The 15,788-nt window shown below is 46.8% G+C and overlaps 1 protein-coding gene across 3 annotated transcripts in view; it reads right to left on the reverse strand.

Annotated features, from left to right (window-relative positions):
* The window catches only part of Sema6a (semaphorin 6A), a 118,082-nt gene extending 103,081 nt beyond the window's left edge, over window positions 1–15,001 (reverse strand). For all 3 annotated transcript variants that reach the window (XM_021150341.2, XM_021150342.2, XM_021150344.2), the window contains exon 1: window positions 14,331–15,001. The gene's annotated coding sequence lies outside the window, so the exon portion shown is untranslated. The remainder of the gene's footprint in view (window positions 1–14,330) is intronic.
* Window positions 15,002–15,788: the final 787 nt, after the last annotated feature.

Here is a 15,788-nt window from a genome sequence, read left to right on the forward strand (position 1 = left end):
GGTGAGTGCTCAGTCTTCCTTGTGGTATCTACTTTTGAACTTACTGAGAACCCGCTCAAGGCTAGGCAAAGCATCATCAGGGCTGCCAGGGGGAACCGTTTATCTGAAAACCTTCAACATAGTACAGAGGTAGGATGAGAGCAGTACATCTGTGTGCAAGCCTTTGATATTCAGTTTACTGCATATGACTTAAACTCAGGATATAGTAGCTGCTAACTAAATACTTTATTTGTTAACCTGACCTCCTGTCTTGGCCAGTGTCACTGCTCTCATTACCTATTACTCAGGTGGGACATCTCAGAGGTATCTGAAACTCATTCAGCTCTGTACCCCACACATCCAATAACATCACACAGCCAGTGAGTTCCCAAGTCCTGCTGGCTGAACCATGCCCATACAGCCAGGGCTTGCCTCTGTCCATTCACAGTCCTATCATGCATATGTACTTCAGGAAGAACTATTTGGTGATGTCATCTTCTTGCTGAAAACATGGAACACGGGCTCGTGGTCCCACCCTCTACATGTTCACAGTTAGTATGTTCTAAACCCACTCACCACTGTCTGTGCCTCAGGTAGGATGCTTCTGCACCTAGAGAAAGCACTAAATGTCTAAATGCTAAGTTAAGGCCAGCTGCTCCTTTCGTTAGACCAGTAGTTGGGCTGAGACAGAGCAAGATGGCCGCCAGAGGGACGAGCCACTTCGGCTGTGTTATGAGGTCTACTTCGTTCCTGCTTTTTTAAAAAGTGCATTTCTGTCCCATAGGTGTAAATATCCTAGGGAGTCATTCCCACCATAATATCTAGTTGAACTTTTTGACCCTCATGCCACAAAGTTGACACCTTGTACTGTTTCCAACTCCAGCTGTAAAGCTGAGTCCCGAATAAAAATGCCCTCCATGGTCAATTGGTCTTTCTTGAGAGACTTTTGTCTTAATATTTCAGGAGTCTCCAGGGATGACAACACCCCCTTCAACAATGCTCTCCATCGAGAAGAAAGGAATTCAGGACCTAATTGCTCTGTGGCCTCTGAGGGCAGGGCAGGGCATTCTCAGACAGTTTCTAAATGTGTCCCATAGCAGGGTTCAAAGAGCAGGCAGGCAGAGGTGAGAATGTCTGTGGTGAGAAACTGTCCTTTTTACAAATTATGAAAGTCCTGAGTAAACAACACTGTGACATTTTAGATTTGGAGGGGGGCAGCACTCAAAGATTGTAGGTCTTTCTCTTATCAGAGATCTGCTCTTGGGCAAATTATTTGACCTCTGTAACCTTCAGTTATCTCATCTTTAAATTGGGCATAATGACACCTGCCCTGCCTAACCCATTACCATACCTGCCCTACAACCCCGAGTTGTAATGAGCTGAAATGAGGCAATGTTTGTTGACACGCTTATGGAAAGAATACTCAGTATAAGCAGTATATAAATGAATCCTTATTACTAACACTCTTGACAGTGATCAATATAGCCAACCAGTTCTGATGAAGGACTTGCCAAGAGTCTCCAGGGACAACACCCCCTTTCCTTTACAGAAGGGCCCCCCTAGGAGCAGTTCTCTGCTGGCAGCTCATCTTTCCCTTTGAGGATAAGGACAAGTAGTCCCACACGTGGGAGGGGGTGCTGTGCAGAGTAAACACGCACGAGGGACGGGGCATGCACATCATGAGTACCTCTCATAGAACAAGCCCTCCAGGCGAGGCTATGAGGCTAGGTATGATCGATAATATGCAAGAAAGTACATTGTCTTCGCCCTTTCATTTCTGCTGGGAAGAATTTGCATTTCAATAATAATGTGATAATGTCAAGCTATTCACAACATTTCAAACTCTTCTCTTCCACACCTGGTGCGCTGGTGAGATCTGCTGAAGGACTGGATGCCTGCTGCTTTCTCACAGCAAAGGCGATGCTGCTGCTGTCCTCTTTATTCTTGGGAACGGATGTGGTTGGGCAATAGGAACAAGGCTTGTGTTCTAGGCCCAGTAAAATGTGACAAGAAAAAACTCCACCCTTTGAGATATCCCTGGAGGATTAATTAATCAGCATATTCAAGGCGTTCAATTTCCCCTCAGCACACATAAGAGGAAACACCTTGTATATAAATGTTGCTTTTTTAAAATAGAAATGTCCCTGGACTCTGAGCATCACTTTAAAAAAGTGTCTAGGGCCAGGGAGATGGCTTGGTCAATAAAAAGCTCTTACCTTGCAGCCTGAGCAGCTGCGTTTAATCCCTGAGTCTATGTAAAAAGCCAAATGTGGTGGCAAGCCTTGACTGGACATCCCTGGACCAGCTGGCTTGAAGTACCCAGAGTGGCAGAAACAGGAGAGACTCTGCCTCAAAACAAGAGGGACGAGGGAACCACATCCTTAAAATGGAGGTCTTCTGACCTCCATGTAACCACACAGCACACATGTGAAGAACTGCATGCATGCACATGCACACACACACACTCTTGGCCCCATATGAACTGCTTCTGTTCCTTTCGATTCTGACATCTCTCTGACGGTCAGGCACGGATCCTACCACAGAACTTTCCTGCCGCATACTGTGGGAGATGGCTCTGAAAACTACCTCGGGTAATCACCATTCTGGAACACGGTAGAGTGGATATTACAAATCAATTCAATTTTGGTAATTTCTCATTAAGATGCCTACAGCTGGGTAGGACTAATTGTAAAAGCTAAGCATTTATAATTCATAAGCACAAATTATGCTAAACTAGATGGGCCTATATGTCATTAAAGTTTCGTATAAGCTACAGAATGATTGTTCAGACCGAAATTTAATTTTTAAGTTGGCATTTATATATTATATCTAACTTTTATTAGACTCTCTGGTTAAAAGTTGAATGTAAATAGCACATTAACATTTATAATTCAGTTTCTTGATATCTGTTATAAAACTCATGACACAAAAAAAAACTCTTGTAACCAAGAGGCAGAGCCTGTTTCCTCCAGAGTTTTCAAGTTCCTTGAATGTTATGTTTAGCACCCACTAAAGGTGCTTCTGGGTAAAGGAAATGCCACTTGGTCCACAGCCTCCCATATATAACACACTTTCATTTGAAAGAATTGAGACAGTATTCAAAGTCCCATTCTATTCTTTGGAAGAAATAACATGGAGCCATTAAATATCAGAAGATAGGACAGATTAAAGTCTTGAAATAAAAGGTAGCTCTTCTACAAGACTCAAAGGCTCCATTGCTTACAGCAGTCCAGTTGTTCCTATCTTCACATGGCCATTCTGGGGAGGAGGCAGGATCATTCTCTCCATCACACTGAGAACCCAGTGCGGTTCATTTTGCCTAGAAATTTAGTGAGTGCATGCGTACAAGCCTCCTGTGCAAAATGCTCCACCTAAATACAGCCACCACCCTACCCCGAAACACTGGTGATCGTCAAACTTGCTTCAAGTCCACTTGGTGTTGGATTGGCAACCACACAGAAAGCACCAATTTGGTTTTTTTCCCCTAAAAACTGCATTGCAATATTATGTTTAACTGGATCCCCAAGTGGTAGCCACAATCTTCTTACCATCCAGAGGGCAATGAACTAAATTTACTGTAATTCTTTTAGAAACAACGAAAAAGCTTTGATCTTTTTTCCCATTATGCTCCTCCTCCATATGCATATACATGTGCATGCATCAGTACATGGATATGTGCATGTGTGTGTACGCGCACGTGTGTATGTGTGTGTGTGTGTGTGTGTGTGTGTGAACCTAGGCTTGTATATATATGTTCTGCAAAATGAGCAGAAACATTTTCTTACCCTGCCCCCCTACCCCCCAAAAATTAAGGGTCTATAATTCTGAATTTACAAAAGCATGCTTTCTTTGCTTCTGGTAGATACATGAGGGGGAGGTGAAACACAGGCAGTCAGTAATTGCAACCTATGTGTAAGGCAGGCAGACCACATGATCAAAACCCGATGTGACACTTAAAAGTGTTTCTCCACAAGGAATTCCAGTGCCCAGAAGCCTGGTGAAGCCAGTAGCAATTACGGCCATGTTATCCTTTTCATTTACTTCATATTATTGGTCTCTAAAATCAATCATTCAGTGCGGTTGGGTAAGGGAGGCATCTTTATAATAGGCGCGTGCGTTCAAAATGCTTGTTGATCTTACACAGACATTTTGGCAAGCTAGGTCTGGGGAAATTTAAAACGGCTGCTTTGAAGCTCACTTTGAAATAAAAACTAGTCATTTTCTAGGTTTTTTTTAAAATGACTAATTTTCTAGATTAGTCCCGTTTGTAATGATTTCAAAGTTTGCCTCTTCTGAGTTTCCCGGATTTTCACGTGCTGTGTTGCCTGTCCAGAATTCAGCCCAATTTGTCTCTCCCCGTGTAAGATTTCTTTTTTTTTTTCCTTTTCTTTTCTTTTTTTCTTTTTCTTTTTCTTTCTTTTTTTTTTTTTTTTTATGTTTTAATCTACAAAGGAATCAAACTGCTTGGCTTGGATATGTAGGAGTTCCAGAAAGTCCACTTGAGAAACGGGAACTAAGAGAAGCACATGAGCGCTCCTGACCCTGGGCCAGACTGGGTAAGGGACGCCAGCTGTGGCCTGCCTCGCATGGGGAGGCACAGCACCATAGCCTTTGTCTCCTCTCCTGGGGCTCTTGCCTCCCCAAATGCCTACTTGATGTAGCCACCCAATATACACACCACTAGAGAACTTCCCCTAATCAGCAGGTCCCTGAGGCGAAATATTAAAATAACAAATACATGAAAACATTAATCTGCTGGAGAGCTGACATGGACAGGAGGCTGGCTGGTCCAAGGTTATCCCTTTGTTGTATAAAAGGCAACCAAATGGCCTCAAACACCTCAATAACTTGGACTTAAAAACAATGAAGATTAAACTCGAAGTAAAAGTCAAACCTTTACATTGCAAAGCCAAGCACAAGGTGTGGCCCCAATGATGTCATCACACTTACTTAGCAACCTGCAGTGCCCAAACCAAGCTAGGAGAAGGTGACATTGTCAGCAAAGTCTACGGATACCTTTGTTTTACCTCCTTATTTAGGAATGGCCCTTAATGAAGAGGGGGTGCCCCTCTGCCTCCTTCTGGGAGGATGAAGGTGACATCAGCCTTTGGACTGTAAATCTTTTTCACTGAGGAATTCTTTCAAGACTTGAGGAAGAGGCAAATCCTGGAGTAAATAGCAGCTGGATGTGCACATAACAAGGTCCAGGGAGAGACTCTCAGGAGTTGTTTCTTTTAATCTAGCCCTGAATTACACCAGAAACAGCTTTCAGCTCTTCTAGAGAGCCCCCCCGCCCCCCGCGCTGCCAAAATAACTGCAAGGCTTGCAAGCCCTAGTATGTCTCAAATCTTCCCCAAGACACCCCAATACTAGCTGAGGCACTGAAACTATGGCAACCGAATAAGAAAGCAGCCTCCATGATTAATAGATGAAGATCCCCGAGATGGTGTCTAGCTGGGACCATCAGTCATGATGTGAGCAGAATTAGCGCAGATTCCATCTCGAAAGCCATTAACAAGTATTCTTCCACAAAACCAACACCCCGCCATTCCGCCCCACACACTGGAGTTTGGAAGGCTCGAGATGATTTCCTTTCTATTGCTCACTCACTATGCAGGTCGAGACTCTGCTTAGTGACTCAGATACTCACTTGTTCTTACAATAGGGAGAAGAATGCAGGCTAGAAGAGTTTCCCACCTGCCTGCCTGGGGGCCTAAGAGCAAATGCATTCAAACCCCCAAATATGTGAATGAAGTCACATGGTTCTCTGAGTTAGGAAGGGGGAAGGGCAGGGACTGACTGGGTCATCTGAGGATGTTTACAGAATATGACTGTTCATGAAGTATTCCATTCTGGAGACAGGAGTATGCTCACATGCTGGGTCTACTGGTGTTCATTCAGTTATCTCTGACTCTAGGGCATTAAGAGTCTCAGAAGGGGGAGGGTGGTACTGCTGATACTGTCATACCAATGAGAAGATGACTACTTTCCTTAAGGGGGAAATACGCAAAGACAATAGGAAAAGAGGACCCATCACAGACTCTTCATCTGCGGAACTACCATATAGCATCACACAGTAATTAAGATATCATTTTAATTTTTTCCTCTTCTCTGGCCCATACAATGCCCCCATCCCCAGCCCAGGGGTACGTTTTCATTGTATAAAATGCCAGCTCCTGTCCTAGTCTATCTAGGCATCAAATCAAATCGTGGCAGAAGATTGGCCAAGGAGGAATTGGAAACCATTGAGATGCACACCGTGCCATGTTAAAGGGAGTCCCAAATCTAAAGGTGGTTCCTATGTGGAAATATCTATTGTTAATTACTGACTTGTTTCACTCTTTCCATGGCCTCTCCACTTACAGAACTTGAGAAGCCTCCTTCTCTCCGGAGCTGAAAATAACTGTAATTCTCAGGGATGGAGGGAGTCCTGGAGGACACAGACAGGTAGCATCCTCAGGGAACTGTGGTGGTAATACCAGTTTAGTTATCCTTCTGTTGTATCTTTTAGAAATCAGATTATTTTTTTCTCACTGATGTCTTGTCCCTTGACTCAAAAGTTTAGATTTGGTAGGAGGAAATCAGTCAGCCGAATAAGTGCCAGGCTCTGCTCCGGGCAGCCCACCACTTCCCACTTGTAATGGAGAAGATTTAGCTGGGAGACCCTGTTCTTCCAAACTCATCCCAAGTGTGGTTAGGGAAGATCAACCCTGTTGTCCCATAGCCAACCTGAAAGCAGTCTTGTAGAGGCTGCATGCAGAGCCTCCAATGGACAGCCAAGCCTCTCTTCTGTACATTTTCTCTTTGGGAATTTGGCTCATCTCTGAAGAGATGACCCTCAGGTACTAAATATGGGTAAAGGCTGTGCACTGATTTTTAAATGTTTGTAAGAGGCAGTAACTACAGCAACAACAACAACAACAATCTTATGGTCTCTGATCTGCCATAAATGTCCGATATTTCCATTGTTTAGCTGTACATTGTTGTGATGTTTTGCTTGCGTTTCCCTTTTCATGTTTGGGGTGTGATATTATCACCTTAGAAAAGGATCATAGCCCCTCTTCCCCTGACACAAACTGTTCACACGCTTACAACTCCCGTAACACTGTGGCTGGCTCAGTGTGTGTGTGTGTGTGTGTGTGTGTGTGTGTGTGTGTGTGTGTGTGTGATTGTTCCTTTAGAGTCCAAGGGTTGTTTCCTTTGTATCCTCCCTCTGTATTCCAGATCCGCAGCCATTTCCTTCTGTTCTCTGCCCCCAACAAAGCAGTATCAGCGTTTCTGAAATCAATTCCCAGGCCACTTTCCAAATAAAAGCAAGCCTTTGTGTTGAATGAGCGCTTGTGTGTGCCAGGCATTGTGCTATTTGCAGGTGTTAGCCTGCTTAGTCCTCCAGCAACTACAGCACTACCACCATTCTCAGGGTTAGCAAACGGAAACAGAAGAAACAAAGTCATCCTATTTGTAACTGGCAAACACACATATCATATGTGTACATATATGTACACATACGTGCACGGGCGTACACATACATACACGCACGCATTGCATTCCCTCTTCCAGTCTTGACCTGAGAACTGCTTCTGGACCTGTTCTCTGCATCCCACCCTGAACTTTCCCAACCACAATGAATTTGCCCTTGTTACTGCAGATATAGGGACTTCCTCCAGTCCTCTTCGCTTGCCCTGACATATCTGTTCTACATTAATGGCCACACTGACATTGATGCATACGATTGCAGAATAATCCTGTTCCTATTTTGTCTTCTTCTATAATGTCTGGCAGATTGCCACTCTCATGACCTTGCCCCAGTATAATGGTCATATTGAAAGCAGTCCTTACTTGACGCACTTGACATTGTGACTGATACAGCTACTATCCACGGTGCGGTAACGCACTAGATATGGGCTGTGTGTTTTCAACGATTCTCAGGAAATTGTCCGTTTTCATAATGCGGTTTATATTCAGGCCATGCCAACAGTATACAATACTCATCTGATGATATAAGAAGACAGCGCAGAGCCTACAATTATACCACGGTCTGAGACAAAAAGAAGCAGAGACATCAAACTTTCCAAGTTGCCAGTCGTTATTTGGTGAGATAGAGTCACGTTTCATATTATTTCATATCATTCTATCTGCAATCCTACAAGGTGGAGAGAGGAGGCTCACAAGTCATGGAACTCGTCTAACATAATGCACCTTCAGGGAAGTAACGTGTCTCATCCAAGAAATAAGAGTCGGGAGAGGGAGAGCAAGTCTTCCAGTATGTTCTTTAACAGTTGTTCTGGCAAAGGGCAAAGACAAAGGTTAAGAGGCATATCACACCCCTCCCCCCAAAAAAAAACCAGAAAAAATTATTGGGGGGAAGAAAACGGTTCAGTAGTCAGTGATTAGAATGCAGAGCAAATGAGACCAGAGTCAATAGCTCAGTCCCCATAAGTGCTGGCTACTTCTTAGCTCCATTTCTTGTCAAGTTGATTTTCCCTAGTTCAGACCTCCTCTGGCTAGAACCAGGTGTCTAACAGATGTGTGCTCTTGGCCCTAGAAGGGGACTGGGTGAGCCTGTGGGAAGGAAAAGACTAATCCATTATCAAGGCTGGGAAAACAACACACTGTGACTATTCCACTAACAGGAGAGGAGAAATCGTGCCTGTGTACAAGGAAGCCAGCAGATGCACAGTCAGGGATGCAGGAAGGAAGCATCTCACATGAGACAGAATGAAAACGAGGCAGAAAACAAGATGATACCTAGACTACTTATTTACAAAAAGATGGCCTCTTGGGCTGCAGAGATGGCTCAGCGGTAAAGAGCCCTGACTGCTCTTCCAGAGGTCCTGAGTTCAAATCCCAGCAACCACGTGGTGGCTCACAACCATCTGTAATGGGATCCAATGCCCTCTTCTGCTGTGACTGAAGACAGACAGCTACAGTGTACTCATTCCAATAAAAATAAATAAATCTTTAAAAAGAAAAAGGGTGCCCTCTTTATTCATGCAACAAACAACATGGAAAGTGGGTAATGGATCAGACAGGTTTTCTTTGTTTGGAGGCGGGGCAATAATAAAGTGCATAAACCATAAAGATAATACTCATCCTCTTGGTATTGTGGTCTAGAAGATAAGGGTAGGAAGTCAGAGGTCAAGTAAGTCAGATGCATGGAAAGGCTTTGCTGAGAAAGTGGTATCTGAGTGGAGGTCTGTAGGGTAGGAGGAACAAATCATGCAGACATGATGCCCCCAACAAAGCAGTATCAGGGTTTCTGAAATCAATTCCCAGGCCATTTTCCCAAATAAAAGCCCCAAACTCCCAAAAAGCACGTACAAAAGAGCCTTGTGAGGGTTGGAGAGATGGCTCAGCGGTAAAGAGCACTGACTGCTCTTCCAGAGGTCCTGAGTTCAAATCCCAGCAACCACATGATGGCTCACAACCATATGTAATGGGACCCGATGCCCTCTTCTGGTGTGTCTGAAGACAGCGATAGTGTATTCATATACATTAAATAAATAGATCTTTTTTAAAGAAAAAGGGGAAAAAGACCCCGTGAAGGACTTCCAGGGCCGCATGCCCGCAGGTATAGGTAAACTCAAAGAGCAGTGGAAGCCCCAGAGAGGGCAGAGTGCAGGTCCTGTGCCAGGGGAAGAACTTAAGTTTTTGGTAGAAAATGATAGGCTAGCTGAGCTGGCTTAGGAATTTCTTTACTTTTCATTCTTGCTGTGTTTTAGCTGCTGTATTGAGAGAAGGTGATAGGAGTCGAAAGCAGAAGCAGGGCAACTAATGGAATGCTGCACAATAGCCCAGCAGAGGAGGACTATGTGAATGAGGGCCAGGGAGGCGGCAGACCCAGATAGAGTGCGCATGCGTCCTGAAGATGGCGTACGCCCCTGCAACTGGCCTATGATACAAGGGAAGGAGTTGAACACAGGCTGTGGGGCCTGAGCCACTCAAGGAGTTACCACAGTGGAGGTGATGGAGTAAGCTAATTTGGGTAGAATGAGCTAGAATAATGCTTTCTGAACACATTAGACGTGAGAGACCTATAAGGTCCAAGAAGAGCTACCTACCCAGTGTGCCCTAGGGATTTCCTATCCTGGTCTGGAAGAAGAGGTTATACGGGTATGGATGTGCTGGTAGTATAACGTGACCCTCCTGAGTACAATTACAATTATTCTAATAAAACATGTTTTGCAAGAGCTCGCCTGTTTCACAAGGCAAGATGCCCTTGTGTATCTACCGCTCTGCAATAGTCCCATGCTAAGTAGCCCTGAACTCGCTTCTCCCTTGAGGTTTGTGGGTCTGACATCTTATTTGCCCATTTCAAAGGGATTAAATGCCTCCCTCCCTTCCCTACCTTACCATATCCCCAAGAGGCAGCCATGTGGTTGCCAGAGAGAATAGCTCAGTTGCTCTTGCAGTACATTTTAAGGCAAATGAGAAAAGCCTTCACTCTGAAATAAAAATATCTCAGAGCTCTTTGGCTCCAGGATACCCTGGGAGAAGAGGCAGGGCTAGGGGAGGGCCCAGCAGGATGCTCCACGGCTCCACCTTCCTCTGGCAAGAACCTAGGTGCTATAACACATGGTTCTTAAATAACAAAGCAAAGCGCGTCCACACTGGGAGGAGGACCAGAAACGTCTTAACCCGAGGGAGGGTGTGGCGGGGAGGGGCTGTGTAGACAGAGACTTGCTGTGGAGGTGAAATGGCAGGTGTCTAATTAAAGCATTTCAATTAGTTTGGCTTGTTCTCTGATTCCCTTTGTGTAAACAAATTAGATGGAAGAGTACACTAGCCCTCACAACTAGTTCTAAAATGTCCTTTCAGCCCATCCACACCCCTCTTATACTACTCTGAAAAGAACAAGCCCACAATGTATAGGTCACATACAAACTTCCTTATACAAAAAAGCACCCCCCCCCATTTCGTCTGTAAGTGTAATTGCCCTTCACTTTGCAAGCATGGGTGCTTACTGTAAATTTAGTACACGTTCTTCAAATTGGGACACATTATTTTTATTCGATGGTAACAGCCTGTGTAACTCTTGCCGTCCTTCTGTAACACGCTCAGCCTCACTGGTGCAACGTTACATGCCTCCTCAAAATGCAAATGTTCTCCCTTTTAAAATGAGAGCAAAAGCACTAGTAGATGTGAAGAGAAATTGAGAGGTGTGTATTTGTGTACAGAGAGTCACCCTTATTATCACTGTGTAATAATCACTCACAGGCAAGCACTGTCTTCACGACAGGAAAAGAAAAACCCTCCTGCTCTACATGAAAATAGTGAACCATGCGTGACAAGCCCATTCATCCCTTTATTCATCATTTTCTTGAGAGTTCTACACAAGGTCATATGTATTTTTACCCTATTTGAATCCGGACATTTTATCCAACACATACTCTTCAAGAGGTGATTCCAAAGGTAAATGGCTTTGAAACATTCATATATGCAGTCTGCATGCATTCTTGGGGATGTGGCAATTGCTAAGTGGTCACAGCTGTAAAATGTTAACACCTGAGGGAGACTATCTCTCCCAACCCCAGTAAATAACAAACAGAAATAGATAGGATGCTTCTTTGCAGCAAGATGACTCTAAAGAATCGGGTACAAAATCAAGGTCTCAGATCTGTTGCTCCTTCTTCCCTGCTTAGGTTGCCTTGCAAACTCCTTCATTCAAGAATGTATGAAAGCAAAGTCTAGGTTACCAGAGAGTCAAAGAGTTACTACATAAACAGAAATAGGTAACCCAAATCCAAACAGCCAGGGCAATTATATTTTAACAGACAGTTTAGGTTGGGAGAGGGAGACACAGATCTGCCACTGTATTTAAGGTTAGGTTAATAATTACCTTTGGTGCCTGGAGTAGTTTAATAAAAGTTTATTGTGGAAGACTAAACGTGGAGTTTATAAACCATACAAAACGCTTGCTATTTTGACTTCTGGTAGCTGTTCGGGTAGGGAGAGGAAAAAAAAAAAAAACTGTGGTATTTTCATTCAAAAATCCAGTACAGGCGCTTTTACAGGGGGCGGGGAGGGAACTAAATAAAGAATTAATGTATCTGAAACCACTAACCTCCTGCCATCACAGTAGCAGATGGTGGATTTGACGCCAAAATTATAAGTCCGCCAGGGGAAGGAAGGCCCAAATCACCAGGATTAAGGAAAAACAAGGCAAAGGCACTCGGCTGCCCAACCCAAGAAAACCAGAACTGAGGGTCCTTAAACGATAGCCTTTTCTGAGACCCACTAATAGAACACTACAACTGAATTAAATGGCAAGAAAAGTTGTGAATACTGTGTGTGTCTGTGTGTGTGTGTGTGTGTGTGTGTGTGTGTGTCCGTCCAGGTTTCAACCGTATTTTAAGCCTTTCAAGGATCCCATTCAGTAGTAACTCCATTTTCATCCAGAGTAAAGAGGGAGAGATCCCTCTGTGGCTGGGCTTGCTCACCACACTCAAGGCGGCCACAATTGCTCTGCACTGACTGAGACGGAATTGTCCGCAGCTCTGCCCACTTCTGCACAGGCTGGAGGCCGTCTCTGGAAACGCTTGCCCAGGCTAGGAGGACAGCGCCTCCAATCGTTCCTCTTTCTTCCACTCCACGAACACCTGGCCCTGCTTCTCTCTCCCTGGGCATGTGCGAGCCGCAATGCCTTGCGCCTGGCGCAGGGGGTTCGGGATGCTGCACTTGGAGCCAGAAACTCGTGAGCCAGCGAGCTAGAGCCAGTGTCCACACGCGCCCTCACAGTAGCTTCTGTCCGCCACTTGTGGTCACACTAGCATCGTGAATTTAATTCGTCCCAACAACCCCACCCCCACCTCCTCGCCCCGGCCCTACTCCAGTTGCTTGAGACCCTGGTCCAGCAAGTGCGTCGGGTCAGGAGGTACCATTCTCCAGTGAGCAGGCGTCTAGCTCCTACTCCCATCCCAGTTGTCAGCTCAATTCGTTCGGTGTCAGAATGACCACGCTGAGCCCTCAGCTGGTGTTTCCAGGAGTCTTAAGCTATCACAGAAACTTTCCAGAAGCGCCTGGTACAGGGACCCTGCACTGTAAAGGGGAGGAGGCGCTGGGAAAGGAGCGGCGAGCGAGCGGGAAAAAATGTCGGGGTCCGGCTTCTCTCGCTGGCACACGCAGGACCAGGACAGCAGCCTGGCTCTATACAGCCCGCGGGAGACCTCAGATCCTGCTTCATACACTGTCTCCCTCCGTGGGGAGTTGAGTAAAACGCGGCATTCGGGGGAAGTGACACTCACTACCCTCCTAGTAGGGTCGCTAAGAAGGAATTGTCCAGCTTGCTTCAGGCTCCCCACAGCCCTACAGAAGCAGAGCTCCAGGACACAGCAAGCAGTCAGGACACCCACAATCTGCAGCCCAGCAGAGCCTACATCAGAGTGGCAAGCCCAGAGCTATCTCTTACCAGGTCTCCCCACCCTTCCCTCTCCCCGGGTACATCTTTTCTCGAGAGGGACCGCACAGGTCTTGGAGGAGGACGCAGCAGGGGCCAGCCCTAGCGTGGAGAGCTCAGTGCTTGAGAGAGACGCAGCTGCGACAAATGGTGCCCTGCTCGAGTGGGAGCTGAGGCAGGGGACAGGACCTAGGGCGGGGGCGCCGCGCCATATAAAGACACTGTTCCTAGGCACTTTCTCCAGCAAACAAAGCCCGGAACCTCTGGTGCCAGCAGCGACTGAAGAGTGGAGCCCACCAAGAGACAGGGCGCGCAGATGCTCAGGGCCATTACAAGTTTCACGCACTCAACCAAGCCCAGCCCAGACCCCGCACTGATAACAAAAGATCCTCATCTCTTCTCCACCGTCTCCGCACAACCATTTCTCCCACATCAGAGCCTAAACCTGTGGCTGGACACAAACAACCTTGTACTCCCAAACCCTCTCTAGCCCTCGAGGGCAGAACCCATTCCCTTTCCCCTTCCCCAGCAATCGACACCAGGACCCGGCGCTTTAGAGAATCCCACCCTCCAGGGCCGCTCTCCTCCCTACTAGCCCAAGAGTGAGCTCTTAGACTCGGTCATACACACACACACACACACACACACACACACCCCACAGGGTAGGACAGCCATCCTCTCGGTCTCGGTCCGGGGCGGCGCCGGTGGTGTGCGCGACGCGGGTGAGGAAGCTCCTGACATGGAGCCCGGGGTCTCTGGGGTTCAGGACAGAAAAGAGCTGAAGGCAAGGCTCGGGGCTACACCCCCAGAAAGGGACAACGCTCGGAAGACAGAAACGTGAGACCAAATAAAACACAAGCACTACAAAGCCCACAAAGCACACCCGGGGTAACCCCAGGACCCTCACCCAAGCCTGGATCCAGGAGGTGGGGCGCCAGGGATGCCAGAGCCATACCTTTTCGGTGCATCGACGGGCAGGCGGCCGCGGCTCGGAGCGGACTGACACGGCGAGTATCCCATTTAGTAATCCATTATCGAGAAGATCTCTCTGGGCCTTGAGCTGCGCTCTTTCCTTCGCAAGCCTTTGTCATTCCTACATGTGTGCTTGTCTCTTTGGGGGCAACAGTCACGGCGATTACTTTCTGGGATGCAAGCGAGCTGTGTTCATCTCCAATGACAGAAGAGGAGGTGAGAGGAAGACCAAAAATAAAAAATAAAAATAAAAAGTAAAATAAAATAACTGAAAAAAGAAAAAGAAAAAAAGGGGAAAAAACAGAAAAAGAAGAAAACAAGCGAGGACCAGGGTAAATGCTCAAGAAACTCTTTTTCCAAATCCAAATTCCACTTGGATTCACTTCTGAGTCCCCTCGGCGGTGCCAGCGCCCATTAACTAGTCATTTCAGGGCGGGGGGCGGTGTGGGGGGGGGGTTGAGGCAGAGGTGCAGGGCTCTGGCCCGCTCTGCAACCCCGAGTGCAGTGTCCCGGGTGTGGCGACGCTGGCCGCGGCCGCACGCTCCTAGGCGGGCATCTCGGGCAGTCGGCACCGCGGAAAAGCGCCTGTGCTGCGTCCCGAGCGCCTAGGCAGCCGAGTGCGTGGGGAGCGGAGTTGGCTGCAGCCTCACCCCGTGCGGCTCACTACTCCTGTGTCACTGGAGAGGCCGACGCTCCGGGCGGAGCCAAGTCCCGGACTGGATTGCGCAGAGCGGACTCTCCTCCAGCAACCCCGCCTCCCTGGGCTGGCGTCTCCTCCGACCCGAAGGAGAGCTGTGGTGTGTGCGCGAGGGAGGGAGAGGGAGGCAGAGAGTGTGAGCGAGCCAAAGGAAGAGGAGACCTGCTGCCGTGCGACTGCAGGTGGAGCTTTGGACTGAGTCGCCAGCCCGGCTTCCTATCACTTCAATTCCCCTCCCCCGGGCGCGCACCCGGGAGGTCCCAGCGGGGGCGACTCTAGGAGAAGCCCAGCCCCTGTCTCCCCACCCCCACAGCTGCTCTAGCAAAGTGGGGGGAAAAGAAGAAAAAGGAAAGAAATCCCAGACAGCATTACTGAGCCCTGCCAAATCAGAAAAATAAATAAAAATAGACTTGGTGAGGAGCGAGTTACAAGAAAGAGTTTCTCCATCGATTTTCTTAAATGGAAAAGTTTTAAAGAGTCGGCGAACCTTTCTATTTCTGATTACTGTATGAGGAGGTTGGTTCTGGAAGTGATGGACCCTCTCCCTACCCAGATGAATTAGATACAAGACGATGTGGTTAAAAATAGTTCGTGCACACAGTCGGTCATAGCATAACGCTAAATAAACATATAAACTACTGTGCTGAGAACGTGGTTAAAGACCGCGATCTGTTTTAAACTATCTTAGTTTCAAAGTCCGCAATGAGGATTGTTCTTAGAAATGAGTAAACTTTAGAAATAAGA

This window comes from Mus caroli, chromosome 18 (assembly GCF_900094665.2).
Source record: "Mus caroli chromosome 18, CAROLI_EIJ_v1.1, whole genome shotgun sequence".
Classification (NCBI taxonomy): Eukaryota; Metazoa; Chordata; class Mammalia; order Rodentia; family Muridae; genus Mus; species Mus caroli.